The sequence below is a fragment of the Nerophis ophidion genome, linkage group LG20 (assembly GCF_033978795.1).
Source record: "Nerophis ophidion isolate RoL-2023_Sa linkage group LG20, RoL_Noph_v1.0, whole genome shotgun sequence".
NCBI lineage: Eukaryota > Metazoa > Chordata > Actinopteri > Syngnathiformes > Syngnathidae > Nerophis > Nerophis ophidion.
In genome coordinates, this window is record NC_084630.1 from 6,560,897 (window position 1) to 6,585,896 (window position 25,000).

General features: G+C 42.0%; 1 protein-coding gene across 2 annotated transcripts in view; it reads right to left on the reverse strand.

Moving 5' to 3' along the window:
• The window catches only part of LOC133538684 (zeta-sarcoglycan-like), a 449,291-nt gene that overhangs the window by 107,676 nt on the left and 316,615 nt on the right, over positions 1 to 25,000 (reverse strand). The gene's annotated exons all lie outside the window — the stretch shown is intronic.

The following is a 25,000-nucleotide window of genomic DNA, read 5'->3' on the forward strand; positions in this document are numbered from 1 at the left end:
GCAGACTACAATTACTGGTTTGCAAAAAATATTTTTTACCCCAAATAGGTGAAATTAGATCATCTCCCACGGCACACCAGATTGTATCTCACGCCACACTAGTGTGCGAAAAACACTGGACTAAACACTGCATGAATAAAGTTGTGCCATATTATTCGATGTTTAATACCATCTTATATATGTCTCAGAGGATCTACGATAGTAGAAAATCTAGCCTTGATGCCGGAATTGAACGTTTTTAGAAAGGCTTTGTTTTGATAACAATGCAAGATGTTCATCATGTATATAAATGATATTTGTAAAGTAACTGAAAACCTTAAATATGTGTTATTTGCGGATGACACCAATGTACTCTGTTCTGATGTGGACTTGCAGCAGCTCCTGAGGACCGTCACCATGGAGATGTGTAAACTAAAAAAATGGTTTGATGCTAATAAATTATCATTAAACCTAAATAAAACTAACTTTATGTTATTTGGAAATAAGAGAAATGATATAGATGTAAAATTGTATATAGACAATGTTAGTATAGAAAGAGTAAACAAAATCAAATTTTTGGGTGTGATCTTGGACCACAGGATCTGCTGGAAGTCACACATTAAATACATCAAAGGGAAGTTGGCCAGAAGTATTGCTGTCCTGGGTAAAACAAGGCACATTCTTCATCAAAAAACATTACACACTCTTTATTGTACACTTGTTTTACCATATTTGAGTTACTGTCTAGAAGTTTGGGGAAATGCATACAGGACTATTCATAATGCAAAAAAGGGCCATCACACTGATACATAACACAGGACCCCGAGAACACACTAATGGATTATTTATAAAAACATTTGATTTAAAACTACCAGATCTCATCCAACTCAAGACTGCCCAAATGATTTATAAAGCAAGTAAAGATTCACTTCCATCAGGGTTACAGAGAAGATTTTTACAAAGAGAAGGGAATTATAATTTAAGAGGAGAACTACTTTTTAAGATCCAATATTGTAGAACAACGCAGAAAGGAATGAGTATAACAATAGCAGGGGTTAAAATATGGAACTGTTTAAAGGATGAAATAAAACACAGCACCAACATAAACCAGTTTAAAAAGCTTTTTAAATCATTTATCATTAGTAAATATAAGAAAGAAGAGCAAACATTTTTTTTGAAAGACAATAATATATAATATGTATATAAATACAATTTATGATTTCATAATTATACATATAGGTTATATTAAAACGTATATATTACCACTTTATATGGAATTTAAATGAATTGTGTATATATAATATATATATATATATATATATATATATATAAAAGTGTACAAATGTATATGTTTGATTTAAATGTTAAACTGTGTATATGAGACGTGTGCTACATATATGTTGCTTATATATTGTTTAAAAAAAAAAAAAGTAATATAAGTGAAGCATGTTTTAGATTTTATATATTTTGAACCTTGTTCTTGTTGTGATGGGGTAGGTTTATATAAGCGTTGCTTCAACCTACACCCTTTCGGCTCAATCATTGCACAAATGAGTGTTTTTTTTGTTTTTTTTTTCTTTTCTTGTTGTTGTTACTTGTTTTATGTGAAGATTGCCGAAATAAAATACATTGATTGATTGATTGATTTTGATTCGTTACCAAATATGTTCCTCTCCTTTTAGCTTATAATGACATTTTGCAATGATGGCTGTTTGATTCCATTGAACTGGTGCATAAGAAATCTGGGACAACAGCAGATGAGGACAAGTCGTGATGGGAAAATAGGCTTTTTTTTTTTTTCTGCGATCCAGTCGGCTCTTTTGGCTCAGCACCTGAATAAGATCTTTTTAGAAAGAATAGCTAGCTTTTTTCTCTCTGCTCCCAAACGGCTCTTGTAGATGTAACTTAGCGAATTTGAATAGTTTTACCAACAGGACATACCAACACCCGGAGTCTAAGATCAACTGGGGAGGCTCTCGCTGACTGGAATTGGCTCTACTGATTCACAACAAAGCATGAGCTCTTTTGCTTATGATACCTTTTTAAGTCTCACCTTAAAACTCATCTGTATACTCTAGCCTTTAAATAGACCTCCTTTTTAGACCAGTTGATCTGCCGCTTCTTTTCTTTCTCCTATGTCCCCCCCTCCCTTGTGGAGGGGGTCCGGTCCGATAACCATGGATGAAGTACTGGCTGTCCAGAGTCGAGACCCAGGATGGACCGCTCGCCTGTATCGGTTGGGGACATCTCTACGCTGCTGATCCGCCTCCGCTTGAGATGGTCTCCTGTGGACGGGACTCTCGCTGCTGTCTTGGATCCGCTTTGAACTGGACTCTCGCGGCTGTGTTGGAGCCACTATGGATTGAACTTTCACAGTATCATGTTAGACCCGCTCCACATCCATTGCTTTCGTTCCCCTAGAGGGGGTTGGGGGGGTTGCCCACATCTGAGGTCCTCTCCAAGGTTTCTCATAGTCAGCATTGTCACTGGCGTCCCACTGGATGTGAATTCTCCCTGCCCACTGGGTGTGAGTTTTCCTTACCCTTTTGTGGGTTCTTCCGAGGATGTTGTAGTCGTAATGATTTGTGCAGTCCTTTGAGACATTTGTGATTTGGGGCTATATAAATAAACATTGATTGATTGATACCTCACAAATAACAAAATCGGGAGCAGTTAATTTACCAAGATGGACAGCGACGCTACAACAATATGGTCCAACTAAAATGATCGCTCCATCCAACTGTTGCTGCTTAGAACAATGTTGGGAAAATTTATTTCTAAGTTCCTGATAACTCCCAAAAAAGTCATTTTGATCAGTAGTTTTGAAGTTTCAAGTTTATTCACAATACCGTATTACAATTACAACAGTAGTGAATATCCATTGAGGGATCGTGGTAAGTGAAAGGGTCCCCAGATAAGCTAGAAGAAAAAATTAATTAGTGTCATAAATCAGGCAAGATAACAAGAACAGAAAAGCGTGCCGATTGTCCGGGAGGCTAGGGTAGGGCTAAGCAAAGGAACAGGAACAAGAAGCTTGGGTAACCAATAGGGCTGCGAATCTTTGGGTGTCCCACGATTTGATTCATTATCGATTTTTGGGGTCACGATTCGATAATATTTCGATTTTTTCAATTCAACGCGATTCTCGATTTGAAAACGGTATTTTTCCGATCCAAAACGATTCTGTATTCATTCAATACATAGGATTTCAGCAGGATCTACCCCAGTCCGCTGACTTGCTAGCAGAGAAGTAGATTTTTTTTTAAAAAAGCTTTTATAATTGTAAAGGACAATGTTTTATCAACTGATTGCAATAATGTAAATTTGTCTTAACTATTAAACAAACCAAAAATATGACTTATTTTATCTTTGTGAAAACATTGGACACAGTGTGTTGTCAAGCTTATGAGATGCGATGCAAGTGTAAGCCACTGTGACACTATTGTTCTTTCTTTTAATTTTTATAAATGTCTAAAGATAATGTCAATAAGGGATTTTTAATCACTGCTATGCTGAAATTATAATTAATATTGATACTGTTGTTGATAATATTCATATTGGTTTCACTACTTTTGGTTTGTTCTGTGTCGTGTTTGTGTCTCCTCTCAATTGCTCTGTTTATTGCAAGTTCTGAGTGTTGCTGGGTCAGGTTTGGTTTTGGAATTGGATTGCATTGTTATGGTATTGCTGTGTTTGACTTTTTTTTTAAATGAGAATCGATTCTGAATCGCACAACGTATTCGAATCGATTTTTCCCCTCACCCTTAGTAACCAACGTAGCGAGCAAACAAAACAGCCAGACCGAGTGTGGCGAAAATCAGGAATAAATAGTTCCCCGATTCGTGCCCGGGAGCAGGTGAGCGTCCCAAACACTAATCAGAGGCAGGTGAAAATAATCAGCACCCATGGCAACCAAAAAACACACCCCCCGGGGTGCTGAAACAGAACTAAGGGAGTTTTAGACTAAATAAAAACATGATCCGGGCAACGGATCATCACAAAACAGGTTCAATAACTCCATGGTTTTGGTGAATTCACTGAGGAATTTCTAAAAAAAAAAGCAATTTTAAGTTAATAATACCAACACAGACTCTTGTAAACGTGTTAGCATGTTAGGTAATGCTAACGACACTAGCTAGATTACAATTAAATAGCACGTACAAATATGAATAAAAACAACCTTACAGAATCGGGACCCGGGGTGGACCTGTGCATCGGTTGGGGACATGACCCATATCTCCGTTCTGGATGGTCTCCTGCTGGCCCCACTATGGACTGGACTCTCACTATAATGTTAGATCCACTATGGACTGGGCTTTCACAATATTATGCTAGACCCACTCAACATCCATGGTATCCGGTCTACCCTAGAGGGGCGGGGGTCACCCACATCTGCGGTCCCCTTTAAGGTTACTCACAGTCATTCATATTTACATTCCACTGAGTTGTGAGTTTTTCCTTGCCCTTATGTGGGATCTGAACCGAGGATGTCGTTGTTGCTTGTGCAGCCCTTTGAGACACTTGTGATTTGGGGTTAAAAATAGAAACATTGATTGATTGATTGATTGATTGGTTGTTTGTATGATTTAGTAAGCATGAATTGTTTTAGTTTTATTGTAAAACTTACAAATGAATAAAAATCTATATATGTAGAAACACTATTGAACCCGAGCGTCCCTGGTTCAATTCCCACCTAGTACCAACCTTGTCACGTCCGTTGTGTCCTGAGCAAGACACTTCACCCTTGCTCCTGATGGGTGCATGTTGGCGCCTTGCATGGCAGCTCCCTCCATCAGTGTGTGAATGTGTGTGTGAATGGGTAAATGTGGAAATAGTGTCAAAGCGCTTTGAGTACCTTGAAGGTAGAAAAGCGCTATACAAGTAAAACCCATTTATCATTTAATTTCTAGAAACAGAACGGCACTTGTACTTGAAAAGTCCTAAACGGAAGGGAATACCGGAGACGTTCACCCTGCGGCAGCTGCACTGAGCAAACTCGCCCAAAAGATGGCGACATAGCACAAACAATAACACACCTTTCCAGTGTCTGTTGAACACCATTTGGTGAATACAAAACATTACGGCCGTTATCGAAGAAACATCTTTATAACCCGCAGGGTTCAAAGCGTAGGAACAAGTAGCAGCTTGTAGCCTGTATATTACCGTGAATCATTTCCTGGGAAATCAATCATTGCCAGTTGAGGAACGTTTCATGAGATGAGAGTGCATAATGTATTGTGACTTCAGCTGTGCCCACCAGGCGGTGTCTGGTGAGTGGCGAGGTGTTAGCTGTGTTAACTCAGGGTCAGCGATCCAACCCTGGAGTGAGTGGCTGACAGCAGCTCTCGTTGAATGTGTTACTTTGTGTTGACATTATTCAGAACACCGGCTAAGAATCTGGTCAATGCACACTCACGGGCACACGGACAGTTTGCAGCCTACTATCAACCTGATGTGGACTATAATATGCTTTTTAGACAAATTAAATTAAATTAAATGGGTTGTACTTGTATAGCGCTTTTCTACCTTCAAGGTACTCAAAGCGCTTTGACACTACTTCCACATTTACCCATTCACACACACATTCACACACTGATGGAGGGAGCTGCCATGCAAGGCGCCAACCAGCATCCATCAGGAGCAAGGGTGAAGTGTCTTGCTCAGGACACAACGAGGTTGGTACTAGGTGGGATTTGAACCAGGGACCCTCGGGTTGCGCACGGCCACTCTTCCACTGCGCCACGCCGTCCCTAATTTAAATAATAAATAAATGGGTTGTACTTATATAGCGCTTTTCTACCTTCAAGGTACTCAAAGCGCTTTGACACTACTTCCACATTTACCCATTCACACACACATTCACACACTGATGGAGGGAGCTGCCATGCAAGGCGCCAACCAGCACCCATCAGGAGCAAGGGTGAAGTGTCTTGCTCAGGACACAACGGACGTGACGAGGTTGGTACTAGATGGGATTTGAACCAGGGACCCTCGGGTTGCGCACGGCCACTCTTCCACTGCGCCACGCCGTCCCTAATTTAGTTATTTAAATTGTTTTTGTTTTAGTTGAATAAATATAACAAGATTATAGTCGACTAAAGGGTAATATGTAAACTTTCCCTTCAATTTCTGAAAGTCAAAGCAAAACAGCGGAAAAATCACCGATACAAGTCGTGTTTTGATGAAAATCATGTCTCAAATTTAGTATTTCACGAGTAAGCCGTGTAATAAACGGGATAACGTCGAGTGGGTTGTATGTTTTGGAAAATGCTTACCTGTGTGTGGATTTGGGGGTGATTCGACTGTGAATGTCGCTTCAAGTTTGTTGTGTTTTTCCCCGTAATCCTCGCTCTGCATTTCTTACACTGCATCTTGTTATCTTTCACGTCAAATATAACATTTCCCCATATGTCCTCTCCCCTCTTCCTCCCCGGCGTTGACATCTTGTCTTCTGCAGCGCAGTCTCAAACGCAAACTACATTTACGTAACTTCCTTACCACGTCGCTCTGATTGGTTCTCTTCCCAACTCCTCCCGCCTCTTCCTAACGAAATGAGTTCCGATTGGATCTCGTCTCTGGCAGACATTTTCGTCTCGTTTTTATTCGTTGACGAATATGTCAATACACTCGTCACCGTCTTAGTCCGCGTAAATTATTATTATTTTTTTTTTTTTTTTAAATGCGCTACTCCACATCATAGAGTAACTTAAAGATGTTATTGATACATAAATGATGTTTCTTAACAAGTTGTGTTGCTCGTTTAACAGAGCACAGCATGTTCTGTGTTTGGTAAAAGCTCCTGACATTAGGACTGACACACTCCTTAGTTGTAAGATTTTTACCAGAGTCAGGCCTTCTGTTTTCAGTTGTGAACACAGCCATGCTCCAATCTGCCGTTTCTTTTTCATACAAAAGGCGCACCGGATTATAAAGTGCAATAAAGGGTCATATTATATATCCATCCATCCATCTTCCTTCGATTATCTGAGGTTGGGTAGCAGGGGCAGCAGCCTAAGCAGGGAAGTCCAGACTTCCCAGGCCAGCCGGTAGACATAGTCTTCCCAACGTGTCCTGGGTCTTGGTTGGACGTGCCCTAAACACCTCACTAGGAATGCGTTCCGGTGGCATATTTTTTTTTCTAAATGTAAAACACTTCCTTGTGGTCTACATAACATGTCATGGTGGTTCTTTGGTCAAAATGTTGCATGGATTATATTTTACGGATCATCTCCAAGCCGCTTTCTGACAGTCGCTACAGGATGTGCTGCTTTGTGGGCGGTCCTTTTTACGGTAGCGTCTTTTCTCCGTCATCTTTATTGTAGCGGTGTAGCGTGCAAGGACGGAAGTGGAAGAACTTTCAAAAGATGGAGCTAAATGTTTTAATGAAATTGAAACTTTACTTGAATCAATAACGGAGCAGCATCTACTCATCTGTGGCCCACGAGTACAATAACAACGCCGGAAATGTGTCCACTGAAAAACAGTCGGACCAGAACTCTCTAATAACTAAAGTTCCTTGGGTGGATAATAATACTCACTACACCGGTATGTTTTAGCGCTTTACATGACCAGTTTACTGAAAGATATAAGTAAGAACTTTACACTACTTTATATTAGAAATGGCAATAACGAATGATGAATGTCCCATAACAAGAAGACAGAGGAAAAAAATAAGCTTATCGACTATGGTGTTGACACAGACTAAAAAGGCGGACCAGCGCAACTTTTCAAAACATATGCAGTTCCCAAATACAGGTCAGCAGGTACCAGAAGGTAATAACATTGTCTTTTGCATAATATAAACAAAACACCAGATAATGTCGTGCCTTATACACATATATGCTTACCAAAGTCATACTAAAACATTTTAATAGATTTTTGAGTGTCGTATGTAATGTTCTATATGTTTAATGGGATGTATACAATTCGCTCCATTTTGTCCACTAAAGACGCCGAGATCATTATCCATGCGTTTGTTACGCCTCGTCTCGATTACTGTAACGTATTATTTTCGGGTCTCCCCATGTCTAGCATTAAAATATTACAGTTTGTACAAAATGCGGTTGCTAGATTTTTGACAAGAACAAGAAAGTTTGATCATATTACGCCTGTACTGGCTCACCTGCACTGGCTTCCTTTGCACTTAAGATGTGACTTTAAGGTTTTACTACTTACGTATAAAATACTACACGGTCTAGCTCCATCCTATCTTGCCGATTGTATTGCACCATATGTCCCGGCAAGAAATCTGCGTTCAAAAGACTCTGGCTTATTAGTGATTCCTAGAGCCCAAAAAAAGTCTGCGGGCTAAAGAGCGTTTTCCGTTCGGGCTCCAGTACTCTGGAATGCCCTCCCGGTAACAGTTCGAGATGCTACCTCAGTAGAAGCGTTTAAGTCTCACCTTAAAACTCATCTGTATACTCTAGCCTTTAAATAGACCTCCTTTTTAGACCAGTTGATCTGCCGCTTCTTTTCTTTCTCCTATGTCCCCCCCTCCCTTGTGGAGGGGGTCCGGTCCGATGACCATGGATGAAGTACTGGCTGTCCAGAGTCGAGACCCAGGATGGACCGCTCGTCGGGACCCAGGATGGACCGCTCGCCTGTATCGGTTGGGGACATCTCTACGCTGCTGATCCGCTTGAGATGGTTTCCTGTGGACGGGACTTTCGCTGCTGTCTTGGATCCGCTTGAACCTAACTCTCGCGGCTGTGTTGGAGCCACTATGGGTTGAACTTTCACAGTATCATGTTAGACCCGCTCGACATCCATTGCTTTCGGTCCCCTAGAGGGGGGGGGTTGCCCACATCTGAGGTCCTCTCCAAGGTTTCTCATAGTCAGCATTGTCACTGGCGTCCCACTGGATGTGAATTCTCCCTGCCCACTGGGTGTGAGTTTTCCTTGCCCTTTTGTGGGTTCTTCCGAGGATGTTGTAGTCGTAATGATTTGTGCAGTCCTTTGAGACATTTGTGATTTGGGGCTATATAAATAAACATTGATTGATTGATTGATTATGTGTGACTGCCATCTACTGTTTACACTTTTACCAAATAAAATAGCTTTGAGGCCGGTAAGCACAACCAAAATTATTCTGTACATTACACTGTCGATTTTTGAGAAAATTAAAGGATTTTAAGTGCGCCTTATAGTCCGAAAAATACGATTTCTATATACGTTTTAATCATATGAGTTAACCGACACATTCACGGAAAAAAAGAGCAAAAATAGTTGACTCCGTAAGAGTTCAGGTTTCCTCAGGGACCTTCACTGACCCTCGGACTTAACTTGGCAGAAGGGAAAAGGATAAACATGTGGATAACATTGGAGAGATTCTGACTCAGCAACAACTTGCTTTTCTCTGATGTGGATCCAAGCGTTAGATACCGTGACCGACCTCTCACTTAAATATCTCTAAGCAGGGTGATTTTGGGGCGTGAGACTCAGCGATTGATTATTTTCCCCTCCCCAGTCAATGTATTGCTCTTCCGTGCAGTTGTTTAGCTGGTGATGCTTTTCTCAAGACCTTTGGATACCTAATCCAACTTTGTGATATCAACACTGTTATGAACGGTATTTCTCCAAAAATCAATCATAAGCATTAAAAATCAGTGCTTCTCTAACTTTCCCCCCCCCCCAAGTACCACCTTGGAAAGCACTTGGATCTCCAAGTAGCACCATAATGACCAATATGAAAATACAGTCGCATAGTAGGCCTAATAAGTCATTAAAAACAAGTCAGAAGTTTTATTTAAGAAGTATATTCAATATTTTTGGCCTTGGTTACATTACACAGTTTGAGCAGTGTATACATACAGAAAAATAAAACACTGTACTTTTGTTGGCATACAACTAGAGGGAGCCTGTGTCACAGTTTGAGAGTCCTTGATATGCAATGAAGTGTTGGATGACTATAAAATGAGTTGCAATTTTTTTATGAAATAAAAAGCGGTTTTAAATTTATCCACTGGATGCCGCAATAGCAATTCAAGTGTAACCCACATCACAGATGATACTGTTGAGTATTTTATTGATTATGGGATAAGCAGCAGAAAATGGAAGGATGATACTTTTTCGTCACTTATTGTTTGTCTTTGGTACACTGACGTGTATATTTTAGGTCATTGGTTCTTTGTTTTATTTTTGCAAAAATGTATACAGTATATCTATTTTTATATTGCTATTTTTATCTTTGGTATGAAAATTATTATCTAACATTTATTAGTATTTTTTGGTTCTTTGTTGTTGCTCTTTTTGTATTATGACAATTTATTATTGGATCATGCTGTACTGCATTTTAATCGTTTGTTCTGTGGTTGTGTGATGTTTTTTGCCTGGACCCCAGGAAGAATAGTCTCCACTGCGGTGTAGACTAATGGAGATCCTTAATAAACTAAACAAACTGTTTAAAGATGACGTGTCAGCTGACTTTTGGCGGCCTCTGGATTGGCTTCCGCTACTCCAATCAACGCAGGTCCAAGCAATCAGCTGCGTTCGTTGTGGCTGGCAGCAGATGGCGGCAGACTGATGCGGTATAGACGCCCACAACCTTCTTTTACTGTAAATTATCCATTAGAGGAATACAAAATATGAAACAACAAGATGCAGGGACTTAAGTCAACATGACCATCATCTTCCAAGTAGCGCTCGCAACTGATTGACGGCGCGATGCGCACCCTGAACTCCATTGTCAAAATGTGTGTCTCTACATTTGTTGTTTGGGGCGGTATAACTCGGTTGGTAGAGCGGCCGTGCCACCAACTTGTGGATTGCAAGTTCGATCCCCGCTTCCGCTATCCTAGTCACTGCCGTTGTGTCCTTGGGCAAGACACTTTACCCACCTGCTCACAGTGCAGCCCACACTGGTTTAAAATGTAACTTAGATATTGGGTTTCACTATGTAAAGCGCTTTGAGTCACTAGAGAAAAAGCGCTATATAAATATAATTCACTTGTTTGTTCTATTTTATTGTATGCTTACAGCTACCATGTACACATTGGTTAAATGTGTAGTTATCCATCCATTCTTTTAATTTTTACCGCTTGTACCTTTCGGGATCACGGGGAGTGGCTGGAGCCTATCCCAGCTGCATTCAGTACACCCTGGACAAGTCGCCACCTCATCCCAGGGCCAACACAGATAGACGGACAACATTCACACTCACATTCACAGACTAGGGCCAATTTCGTGTTGCCAATCAACCTATCCCTAGGTGCATGTCCTTATAATTGTTTTGTTTATATTATAATTGTAATATTTGAATGATCACTGAATGTGTTGTGGCTGTTGCGGATGACAGCTTAACAGGAAGTGCTCATTGTGTTCTTCGTTGTTAAATTTGAACCAATTGTTTCCTCTATATTTTGAACTAACTTAAAATGTTTTGCCAAGAGGATTATTTGTAATGTGTACATTTTCAAAATGTGCTTGTTCTATTTTAAAGTAAGACAAGGAAAAACATTTTGAAATTGTCTTTATTTTTAAGTTATTATGCCATGATTTTAGCAGATAAGTCCGCGTGGGAGTACATTTTCCTCCATGCGGCTCCTTAGCTAAAATGAGTTTGATTAATTAATTAATAATTAAATTAGCCTACTCAGTGACCTTGTGGTTAGAATGTCCGCCCTGAGATCGGTAGGTCGTGAGTTCAAACCCCGGCCGAGTCATACCAAAGACTATCAAAATGGGACCCCTCACCTCCCTGCTTGGCACTCTGCATCAAGGGTTGGAATTGGGGGTTGAATCACCAAAAATGATTCCCGGGCGCGGCCACCGCTGCTGCTCACTTCTCCCCTCACCTCCAAGGGGGTGAACAAGGGGATGGTTAAAATGCAGAGGACAAATTTCACCACACCTAGTGTGTGTGAGACAAACTGATTTAAATTATTGAATCCTCAAGTAAGGAATCCTTGGTATGGCTTTGTTGATAAGAGTGGCCATGCCAGCAACTTGAGGGTTCCAGGTTCGATTCCCGCTTTCTATTCACTGCTGTTGTGTCCTTGGGCAAGACACTTTTCTCCCAGTGTCACCCTTACTGGTTTAAATGGAACTTAGATATTGGGTTTTACGTTGTAAAAGCGCTTTGAGTCACTAGGGAAAAGTGCTATATAAATATAATTCACTTCACTTTAGCTTTTTTTTTTACCTTTTACTCATTATTTTAGTGAAGCCATAACAGAAAGGATTTTGTAACCATCCGTCCATCCATCCATTCATCTTCTTCTGCTTATCCGAGGTCGGGTCGCGGGGGCAACAGCCTAAGCAGGGAAACCCAGACTTCCCTCTCCCCAGCCACTTCGTCTAGCTCTTCCCGGGGGATCCCGAGGCAATCCCAGGCCAGCCGGGAGACATAGTCTTCCCAACGTGTCCTGGGTCTTCCCCGTGGCCTCCTACCGGTTGGACGTGTCCTAAACACCTCCCTAGGGAGGCGTTCGGGTGGCATCCTGACCAGATGCCCGAACCACCTCATCTGGCTCCTCTCCATGTGAAGGAGCAGCGGCTTTACTTTGAGTTCCTCCCGAATGGCAGAGCTTCTCACCCTATCTCTAAGGGAGAGACCTGGAAACTCATTTGGGCCGCTTGTACCCGTGATCTTATCCTTTCGGTCATGACCCAAAGCTCATGACCATAGGTGAGGATGGGAACGTAGATCGACCGGTAAATTGAGAGCTTTGCCTTCCGGCTCAGCTCCTTCTTCACCACAACGGATCGGTACAACGTCCGCATTACTGAAGACGCCGCACCGGTCCGCCTGTCGATCTCACGATCCACTCTTCCCTCACTCGTGAACAAGACTCCTAGGTACTTGAACTCCTCCACTTGGGGCAGGGTCTCCTCCCCAACCCGGAGATGGCACTCCACCCTTTTCCGGGAGAGAACCATGGACTCGGACTTGGAGGTGCTGATTCTCATTCCGGTCACTTCACACTCGGCTGCGAACCGATCCAGTGAGAGCTGAAGATCCCGGTCAGATGAAGCCATCAGGACCACATCATCTGCAAAAAGCAGAGACCTAATCCTGCGGTCACCAAACCGGAACCCCTCAACGCCTTGACTCCGCCTAGAAATTCTGTCCATATAAGTTATGAACAGAATCGGTGACAAAGGACAGCCTTTTTAACCATAAAACTGCAAATTACATTTATTGTGAGAAAGGATAATATATTCCTGCTCAGTACAAATGAAATAACAAAATACGTTTTTCATAAAACAACATTATTCTCCCTGCACTGAAAACTGCCCTGTATTAAGCACATAATGGGTGGCAATGTTGGCCTTTGATCTCTTCAGAGTGTGACCCCCCTGCCCGATATGAGCTCGGCACTCAGCTGACAGTACCTGGTAAGGGCCCCGTGCCAGGATTACGGTGAAGCCTACATGTTAGACGGGGTTGGCAGTTTACAATTTAGTCGGTTTTCTTCATAAGCTTTTTGAAGGCCAATTGCTGGCGGTACCACTTCAGTCAGGAAAGCTGATTGTGGAACACATCAAGGGCACAGACCGCATTGAAGCTTGGTCTGGTCATCCACTGCAACAGCAACACTTTAAAGAGCTGCTAAACAGACCTGGGATTATTACCAAAGATGGTGTTTATATTCGGCCTACTGTACATGAGCTGGATGCACCGCCAACTCATGAAGAACTTCGTGCAAAGACTATAAAAATGGGACCCATTACCTCCCTGCTTGGCACTCTGCATCAAGGGTTAGAATTGGGGGTTAAATCACCAACATGATTCCCGGGCGCAGCCACCGGTGCTGCTCACTGCTCCCCTCACCTCCCAGGGCGTGGAACAAGGAAATGGGTCGAATGTAGAGGGTAATTTCACCACACCTACCGTGTGTGTGCATACTTGCCATGCTTGAGACCTCCGATTCCGGGAGGTGGGGGTTGTGGGGTGGAGGGGCGGAGGCGTGGTTGGGGGCGTGGTTAAGAGCGGTGGAGTATATTTACATCTACAATTCACCAACTCGAGTATTTGATATATATTTCATATATATATACACATATATGTAGGAAATACTTGACTTTCAGTGAGTTCTAGCTATATATATATATTTATTTTATTATATATATAAATAAAATAAATAGTTGAATTTCAGACGGCACCTGTCATATAAACAGTAATAAAAACACATTTGTTCTACTAACCGTACTGTGCTTGCTGGTTAATAAAAAAACAACAACAACAACAACACCTACCTTTCACTATTTGAGTAACCTTTGCTCTGTCATTTATTTCTTAATTTTGCTCGTCGACGGTATAATATATTGGGTTGGAGTCAATAACCGGTTGAGGTGATGAAGTTATGTCTCTTTTTACTGTGGGCTTCAGAACAGATTTCCTCACTTGCCGTCAACCCCATAACACTATAGCCAACATTTACCAGGAGATGGCAACAGACAACATAGATCACTCTATTACAGACGGCGTCGCCATGGCTGTAACTCACTCGTTCTTCTGCTTCGTCTCCTTGTGTGTGCAGTTTTTTATTCAAATCTGTAGATGTTGTAACGTGATTGGGCAGGCAAGCTGTTTATATAGTGGGAAAGCGGACGTTAAAAACAGGCTGTCCCCACTCAGGTCCACAAGGAGCTGGTTGGGGCGTGGCCTCCAGCTACAGCTGAATTTCGGTAGATTTACAGGAGAAAATTTCTTCCGGGAGGTTTTCGGGAGAGGCGCTGAATTTCGAGAGTCTCCCGGAAAATCCGGGAGGGTTGGCCAGTATGTTTGTGTGACTATCAGTGGTGCTTTGACTTTAACTTTCACCTTGCTGCAGTCATGTAGTTGAATATCCCTCCCTTCAACTGACGGCATGTGCCTTGCAAAGATCATCCCAAAGCGAGTTATCTCCAAGATCAATAAAAAAAAAAAACATTTCACCTGAAAGTCGGTGCAGCTTCAGAGCGTACTGTAGTGCAGTGGATATGATGCTTCATTAAAAGCGCTGCAGGAAAAATGTGTTGAACAAGAAAGGAGTATCTATATCACATATTATTGATTTGACTAAGGCGGGGGTCGGCAACCCAAAACGTTGAAAGAACGGTCTAGCTCCATCCCATCTTGCCGATTGTATTGTACCATATGTCCCGGCAAGAAATCTGCGTTCAAAGGACTCCGGCTTATTAGTGATTCCCAAAGCCCAAAAAAAGTCTGCGGGCTATAGAGCGTTTTCCGTTCAGGCTCCAGTACTCTGGAATGCCCTCCCGGTAACATTTCGAGATGCCACCTCAGTAGAAGCATTTAAGTCTCACCTTAAAACTCATTTGTATACTCTAGCCTTTAAATAGACTCCCTTTTCAGACCAGTTGATCTGCCGTTTGTTTTCTTTTTCTTCTATGTCCCACTCTCCCTTGTGGAGGGGGTCCGGTCCGATCCGGTGGCCATGTACTGCTTGCCTGTGTATCGGCTGGGGACATCTCTGCGCTGCTGATCCGCCTCCGCTTGGGATGGTTTCCTGATGGCTCCGCTGTGAACGGGACTCTCGCTGCTGTGTTGGATCCGCTTTGGACTGGACTCTCGCGACTGTGTTGGATCCATTATGGATTGAACTTTCACAGTATCATGTTAGACCCGCTCGACATCCATTGCTTTCCTCCTCTCCAAGGTTCTCATAGTCATCATTGTCACCGACGTCCCACCGGGTGTGAGTTTTCCTTGCCCTTATGTGGGCCTACCGAGGATGTCGTGGTGGTTTGTGCAGCCCTTTGAGACACTAGTGATTTAGGGCTATATAAGTAAACATTGATTGATTGATTGATGTTGGACCAAAAATACAAAAAACTAATCTGTCTGGGGCCGCAAAAAATGAAAAGCTGTATTAATGTGTTATAATGAAGGCAACACATGATGTAAGTGTCTATATTAGTTATATTAGCCTACTGTCAACATGAGTATGTGTCGCAGGCTGAAGCAAATCTTTGTTGGAAGACGTGTTGAAGTGTAATATTTATTCTACACATTTTTACAATATTAGAAAACATTAATAGATCAGAGGCTACTCAGAAAGTGAGATAACTCCTGGAACTGGTACTGACTGGCTTTTAATGGCCAAAGTTATACATGTGTATGCCCAAGTTAAAGGAAACGATTGGCTGTTTTCTTTTAATAGATTTATTACGATATTTGGCAAGCTAGCTAACGTTTGCTGTGGTCTGGAACAACATGGCACACAAAAAACTATCTGAAATGCAGCCATAATTACATACAGATATTGTGTCATGAGACATGCACAACTAAATTATATACAAAGAGGATACAAAAAAAGAAATTAAATGAGCTCAAATACACCTACAAATGCGGCATGATGATGCAATACAGCTAGCCTAAATACCATGTTAGCATTGATTAGCTTGCAGTCATGCACTGACCAAATATGCCTGATTAGCACTCCAAATTGCAATATTTAAACACCTCAGCATTTTATTTATGTTCACAAATACTACCGTCGAACTAAAAAAATCAGACACACACACAAAGGCTCCTCAAACACTTTTTCGTCTCCCACTGAGACCACGTTTAATACTGAAGGCATGCCTGCCAATGCCCTCTGCGGCCATTATTGGGTAATTACGGTTTACTACACGCATTTCCCATTGCTACAGTAAATTATTTTATAACCGGTTCTGATTTATAGTCCGCACTTACAGAATGTTCAGCAAGCTGAATATTACGTTTTGTAAATAAATAGGGAATGTTAAAACATTGTCATGCAGAAAAAGTAATACCATCCATCCATCCATCTTCTTCCGCTTATCCGAGGTCGGGTCGCGGGGGCAACAGCCTAAGCAGGGAAACCCAGACTTCCCTCTCCCCAGCCACTTCGTCTAGCTCTTCCCGGGGGATCCCGAGGCGTTCCCAGGCCAGCCGGGAGACATAGTCTTCCCAACGTGTCCTGGGTCTTCCCCGTGGCCTCCTACCGGTTGGACGTGCCCTAAACACCTCCCTAGGGAGGCGTTTGGGTGGCATCCTGACCAGATGCCCGAACCACCTCATCAGCGGCTTTACTTTGAGTTCCTCCCAGATGACAGAGCTTCTCACCCTATCTCTAAGGGAGAGACCCGCCACACGGCGGAGGAAACTCATTTCGGCCGCTTGTACCCGTGATCTTATCCTTTCGGTCATGACCCAAAGCTCATGACCATAGGTGAGGATGGGAACGTGGATCGACCGGTAAATTGAGAGCTTTGCCTTCCGGCTCAGCTCTTTCTTCACCACAACGGATCGGTACAACGTCCGCATTACTGAAGACGCCGCACCGATCCGCCTGTCGATCTCACGGTCCACTCTTCCCTCACTCGTGAACAAGACTCCTAGGTACTTGAACTCCTCCACTTGGAGCAGGGTCTCCTCCCCAACCCGGAGATGGCATTCCACCCTTTTCCGGGCGAGAACCATGGACTCGGACTTGGAGGTGCTGATTCTCATTTCGGTCGCTTCACACTCGGCTGCGAACCGATCCAGTGAGAGCTGAAGATCCCGGTCAGATGAAGCCATCAGGACCACATCATCTGCAAAAAGCAGAGACCTAATCCTGCGGTCACCAAACCGGAACCCCTCAACGCCTTGACTGCGCCTAGAAATTCTGTCCATAAAAGTTATGAACAGAAAGTAATACCATTAACTTATAAATATCACATATAACAGTTCCAAAAATATTTAACAATCAAAGCTAGATGGTAACAATTCACGTTTTGTGTTAATGCATGAAACTGATATCTAAACATAGTGTTGCTCCTCCTCTGAATGCATGTGCTCCTAAAGCAGGAATTCAATTTCTTTATTCCTACGAAATAGAAAAATCCGACAAGACACCAACGCAATGCAGGTATTTTTATTTTTAGTCTCTTTAAAGCGCGTTTATGTCATTTTTGTGTTGAGCTGTTTAAAAAAACATAATGGTTAAACAAAATAAAATAATAAAAGCAAATTAATTATCCAGTCGCGGTATTAAAACTTAAAAAAGGATCCGTTTTGTCAATACGTGGTCTTTGGGGTTTGTTTTCCCGGAACGCAGAGGAAAGTTGACGCGGGCAAGGCGTGAAGGTAGGGACATAATTATTTATTACTATAAAAAAAAGAAACAAAAGGCGCGCAAAAGGCGGAACTACAAAAACTTGGCTAATAAAACAAAAACTTGCACAAAGGCAGAAATTATGAACATGAAACAAAACTCGATAACTAGGTGACATCATTAGTGAAAACAGGTGCGGACTCCAAATATGACACCGCTGAAACTAATGGTTGCTATGGTGACAAAACAAGAGTGAAAAAGCAGGAACTGAGTTTGCAAAAAACAAACAGCACATTGCCAAACAAAAACAAAATCAACAGACATGAAATGTTTAGGGTACACTTATTAATGATGAGAAATTACGTTCATCTGTGATTAATTTTAAGTTAACCATTAACAAACTACGATTAATCGCGGTTTAATATGTTAATCGTTTGATATATGTTGTATGCATTTGTATGTATGTATATACACTGAACTAAAATATAAATGCAACACTTGTTTTTGCTCCCATTTTTCATGAGTTAAACTCAAAGATCAAAAACTTTTACTATATAAACAAAAGACCTGTTTCTCTCAACTATTGTTCACAAATCGGTCTTAGTGAGCATATCAAGATGTTCATTAAACAGCATGATTATTGCACAGGTATGCCTTAGAACAGTGGTTTTCAACCTTTTTTCAGTAATGTACCCCCTGTGAACAGTTTTTTTATTTATTTCAAGTACCCCCTAATCAGAGCAAAGCATTTTTGGTTGAAAAAAAGAGATAAAGAAGTAAAATACTGCACTATGTCATCAGTCTCTGTTTTTTTTAATTGTATAACAGTGCAAAATATTGCTCATTTGTATTGGTCTTTTTTGAACTATTTGGAAAAAATGATGTAACAATAACTAAAAATTTGTTGAAAAATTAACAAGAGATTCAATTATTAACGCAGATTTCGACACATAGAACTAATCATCAACTTAAAGAGCTCTCTTTGGGGATTGTAATAGAGATCCATCTGGATTCATGAACTTACTTCTAAACATTTCTTCACAAAAAAAAGAAATCTTTAACATCAATATTTATGGAAAATGTCCACAAAAAATCTAGCTGTCATCACTAAATATTGCATTGTTACATTTCTTTACACAGTTTATTTATAAAGGTTTTTTGAATTGTTGCTATTTTTAGAATATTTTTAAAAAATCTCACGTACCCCTTGGCATACCTTCAAGTACCCCCTGGGGTACGCATTCCCCCCATTTGAGAACCACTGCCTTAGACTGGCCACAATAAAAGGCCACTCTGAAATGTGCGGTATTATCACACAGCACAATGGCACATATGTCGCTAGTTTTGAGATATTGTGCAGTTGGCATGCTGACTGAAAGAAAGTCAACCAGAGCTATTGCCCGTAAATTGAATGTTCATTTCTCTACCATAAGATGTCTCTAAAGGTTTTTCAGAGAATTAGGCAGTGCATCCAACCGGCCTCACAACCGCAGATGACATGTAACCACACCAGCCCAGGACCTCCACATCCAGCAGGTGCACCTCCATGATTGTCTAAGACCAGCCACCTGGACAGCTGTTTTAACAATTGGTTTATACAACTGTGAGGAATCCGCCAAGGCAGTCCTTTTTCACCGATTCTGTTCATTACTTTTATGGACAGAATTTCTAGGCGTAGTCAAGGCGTTGAGGGGTTCCGGTTTGGTGACCGCAGGATTAGGTCTCTACTTTTTGCAGATGATGTGGTCCTGATGGCTTCATCTGACCGAGATCTTCAGCTCTCACTGGATCGGTTTGCAGCCGAGCGCGAAGCGACCGGAATGAGAATCAGCACCTCCAAGTCCGAGTCCATGGTTCTCGCCCGGAAAAGGGTGGAGTGCCATCTCCGGGTTGGGGAGGAGACCCTGCCCCAAGTGGAGGAGTTCAAGTACCTAGGAGTCTTGTTCACGAGTGGGGGAAGAGTGGATCATGAGATCGACAGGCGGATCGGTGCAGCGTCTTCAGTAATGCGGACGTTGTACCGATCCGTTGTGGTGAAGAAGGAGCTGAGCCGGAAGGCAAAGCTCTCAATTTACCGGTCGATCTACGTTCCCATCCTCACCTATGGTCATGAGCTTTGGGTCATGACCGAAAGGATAAGATCACGGGTACAAGCGGCCGAAATGAGTTTCCTCCGCCGTGTGGCGGGGCTCTCCCTTAGAGGAACTTAAAGAAAAGCCGCTGCTCCTCCACATGGAGAGGACCCAATTGAGGTGGTTCGGGCATCTGGTCAGGATGCCACCCGAACGCCTCCCTAGGGAGGTGTTTAGGGCACGTCCAACCGGTAGGAGGCCACGGGGAAGACCCAGGGCACGTTGGGAAGACTATGTCTCCCGGCTGGCCTGGGAACGCCTCGGGATCCCCCGGGAAGAGCTAGACGAAGTGGCTGGGGAGAGGGAAATCTGGGTTTCCCTGCTTAGGCTGTTGCCCCCGCGACCCGACCTCGGATAAGCGGAAGAAGATGGATGGATGGATGGCTGCGAGGAATACATACATATTTATGTATACATTTGTATATATCAATCAATCAAACTTTACTTATAAAGCCCCAAATCACAAGTGTCTCAAAGGGCTGCACAAGCCACAACAACATCCTCGGCTCAGATCCCACATATATGTATACATTTGTTTATATATAAATAGTTGTATTTATGTATTAGCAGTGCTTATCACTTTGGCAAAGCAGTGCACACAGCGTGTTATTTGCAAATCTGTGTGCACGGCAATGTGTTTGTTGCCACTTGCAGAAACTCAGTGTGTGTCTCAAGCTTCCGTCACAGTTGTCATCCGAAGTACGAGTAAACTCTTTTAACGTTTCAAGCGACAGACACTGATCTTGGCTGCCTCCAGCTCCCTGGTCACTGTGATTGGCAGTTAACACAACTAAAAGAAAATGAAAGGAGAGAGTTTTGGTGAGAGAGGGATAGATTGCTGAAGTGCACACCCTGCAGAGGCCTTAACACAGTGGGGTTGGAATTCAGATCCAGTTACTCGTAGATTTAAAATGTTGGATGGGGGAAAAAAAAATCTTCAACAGTTAAGAAAAAAGATTCTTCTTTTCTAGCAACCGCCATGGCCGTTGCACATAACGGCTATACTGTATAAACGCACTGTCATCTTGGCCAGAAAAAAAAGAAATTACTTTGGAATTCCATTGACACCATTGCTATTACAATGACAGCCCGAGTAATAACACCAAGTATTTGAAAAAGGTCCTAACCCTCTGTTGGCTCTTTTGATGGCACGGCTGGTAAGCCCGGCCAGACTCAAGCTGACATTGTTGCCAAACAAACAGCTAAAAAGCAAGAGATTTGTCATTTGAAATAGGAGGAAGCACTTTCATGTGTATAGACCAGTGTTTTTCAACCTTTTCTGAGTCAAGGCATATTTTTTTCATTGTAAAAAATCCAGAGGCACACCACCAGCAGACAACATAAACAAAAGAAACTCAGCAGCTGATATTGACAATAAAAAGTTGTTCTCACAATTGCTGGATATGAATTCAAACCATAACCCAGCATGCATTACTCTACCTCTTGTCTCAAAGTAGGTGTACCGTCACCACCGGTCACATCACGCTGTGACTTATTTGAAGTTTATTTTGTGTTTTCCTGTGTGTAGTGTTTTAGGTCTTGTCCTGCTCTCCTATTTTTTTGTTGATTTTCATGTACGGATGTACTTTGTGGACGCCGTCTGCTGCTCCAAATGCCGTAAGTCTTTGCTGTCGTCCAGCATTATGTTTGTGTGTACTATTAGCAGCCATTCCAGCTTTAGCTTCGTTTAGCATAGCCATCCCTAAACTTCAATGCCTTTTCTGAGCCAAGGCATATTTTTTTTCATTGAAAAAAATCAAGAGGCACACCACCAGCAGACAACATAAACAAATGAAACTCAGCAGCTGATATTGACAATAAAAAGTTGTTCTCGCAATTGTTGGATATGAATTCAAACCATAACCAAGCTTGGATCACTATAGCTCTTGTCTCAAAGTAGGTGTACTGTCACAACCGGTCACATCACGCTGTGACTTACTTGGAGTTTATTTGGTGTTTTCCTGTGTGTAGTGTTTTAGTTCTTGTCCTGCTCTCCTATTTTGTTGTTGATTATCATGTCATGTACGGATGTGCTTTGTGGACGCCGTCTGCTGCTCCAAACGCCGTAAGTCTTTGCTGTCGTCCAGCATTATGTTTGTGTGTACTATTAGCAGCCAATCCATCTTTAGCTTTGTTTAGCATAGCCATCCCCTAAACTTATATGCGTTTTCTGAACCCAGGCATATTTTTCTTCATTGAAAAAAATCCAGAGGCAGACCACCAGCAGACAACATAAACAAATGAAACTCAGCAGCTGATATTGAAAATAAAAAGTTGTTCTCACAATTGCTGGATATGAATTCAAACCATAACCAAGCATGCATTACTCTACCTCTCCTCTCAAAGTAGGTGTACCTTCACCACCGGTCACATCACGCTGTGACTTATTTGAAGTTTATTTGGTGTTTTCCTGTGTGTAGTGTTTTAGTTCTTGTCCTGCGCTCCTATCTTGTTGTTGATTGTCATTTCATGTACGGATGTACTTTGTGGATGCCTTCTGCTGCTCCACACGCTGTAAGTCTTTGCTATCGTCCAGCATTCTGTTTATGTTTGCTTTTAGCAGCCGGTTCAGCTTAAGCTTTGTTTAGCATAGCCATCCCTAAACTTCAATGCCATTTCCAAGCCAAGGCATATGGCAAACAATCAGCAGACAACATAAACAAATGGAACTCAGCAGCCAATATTGACAGTAAAAAGTTGTTCTCGCAATTGTTGGATATGAATTCAAACCATAACCAAGCTTGGATCACAATAGCTCTTGTCTCAAAGTAGGTGTATTTTCACAACCGGTCACATCACGCTGTGACTTACTTGGAGTTTATTTGGTGTTTTCCTGCGTGTAGTATTTTAGTTGTTGTCCTGCTCTCCTATTTTTTTGTTGATTTTCATGTACGGATGTACTTTGTGGACGCCGTCTGCTGCTCCAAATGCCGTAAGTCTTTGCTGTCGTCCAGCATTATGTTTGTGTGTACTATTAGCAGCCAATCCAGCTTTAGCTATGTTTAGCATAGCCATCCCCTAAACTTATATGCGTTTTCTGAACCCAGGCATATTTTTCTTCATTGGAAAAAATCCAGACGCACACCACCAGCAGACAACATAAACAAATGAAACTCAGCAGCCGATATTGACAATAAAAAGTTGTTCTCACAATTGCTGGATATAAATTCAAACCATAACCCAGCATGCATTACTCTACCTCTTGTCTCAAAGTAGGTGTACCGTCACGACCGGTCACATCACGTTGTGACTTATTTGAAGTTTATTTTGTGTTTTCCTGTGTGTAGTGTTTTAGGTCTTGTCCTGCTCTCCTATTTTTTTGTTGATTGTTATTTTATGTACGGATGTACTTTGTGGATGCCTTCTGCTGCTCCACACGCTGTAAGTCTTTGCTGTCGTCCAGCCTTCTGTTTATGTTTGCTTTTAGCAGCCGGTTCAGCTTAAGCTTCGTTTAGCATAGCCATCCCTAAACTTCAATGCCCTTTCCAAGCCAAGGCATATGGCAAACAATCAGCAGACAACATAAACAAATGGAACTCAGGAGCCAATATTGACAGTAAAAAGTTGTTCTCGCAATTGTTGGATATGAATTCAAACCATAACCAAGCTTGGATCACTATAGCTCTTGTCTCAAAGTAGGTGTACTGTCACAACCGGTCACATCATGCTGTGACTTACTTGGAGTTTATTTGGTGTTTTCCTGTGTGTAGTGTTTTAGTTCTTGTCCTGCTCTCCTATTTTGTTGTTGATTGTTATTTTATGTACGGATGTACTTTGTGGATGCCTTCTGCTGATGCACACGCTGTAAGTCTTTGCTGTCGTCCAGCATTCTGTTTATGTTTGCTTTTAGCAGCCGGTTCAGCTTAAGCTTCGTTTAGCATAGCCATCCCTAAACTTCAATGCCCTTTCCAAGCCAAGGCATATGGCAAACAATCAGCAGACAACATAAACAAATGGAACTCAGGAGCCAATATTGACAGTAAAAAGTTGTTCTCACAATTGTTGGATATGAATTCAAACCATAACCAAGCTTGGATTACTATAGCTCTTGTCTCAAAGTAGGTGTACTGTCACAACCGGTCACATCACGCTGTGACTTACTTGGAGTTTATTTTGTGTTTTCCTGTGTGTAGTGTTTTAGTTCTTGTCCTGCTCTCCTATTTTGTTGTTGATTTTCATGTCATGTACGGATGTACTTTGTGGACGCCTTCTGCTGCTCCACACGCTGTAAGTCTTTGCTGTCGTCCAGCATTATGTTTGTGTGTATTATTAGCAGCCAATCCATCTTTAGCTTTTTTTAGCATAGCCATCCCCTAAACTTATATGCGTTTTCTGAACCCAGGCTTATTGTTCTTCATTGAAAAAAATCCAGAGGCACACCACCAGCAGACAACATAAACAAATGAAACTCAGCAGGTGATATTGACAGTAAAAAGTTGTTCTCGCAATTGTTGGATATGAATTCAAACCATAACCAAGCTTGGATCACTAAAGCTCTTGTCTAAAAGTAGATGTACCTTCACCACCTATCACATCACGCCGTGACTTTTTTGGAGTTTATTTGGTGTTCTCCTGTGTGTAGTGTTTTAGTTCTTGTCCTGTGATCCCATTTTGTTGTTGATTGTCATTTCATGTACGAAAGTACTTTGTGGACGCCTTCTGCTGCTGCACACGCCGTAAGTCTTTGCTGTCGTCCAACATTCTGTTTGTTTTTACTTTTAGCAGCCGGTTCAACTGTAGATTTGTTTAGCATAGCCATCCCTAAGCTTCAATGCCTTTTCTTGCTTTTTGTTTATTTTTGGTTCAAGCATTAGATACCTTTTTACCTGCACGCTGCCTCCCGCTGTCGCCTGTTTTGTAGATGTTCCCGACATCTACAAA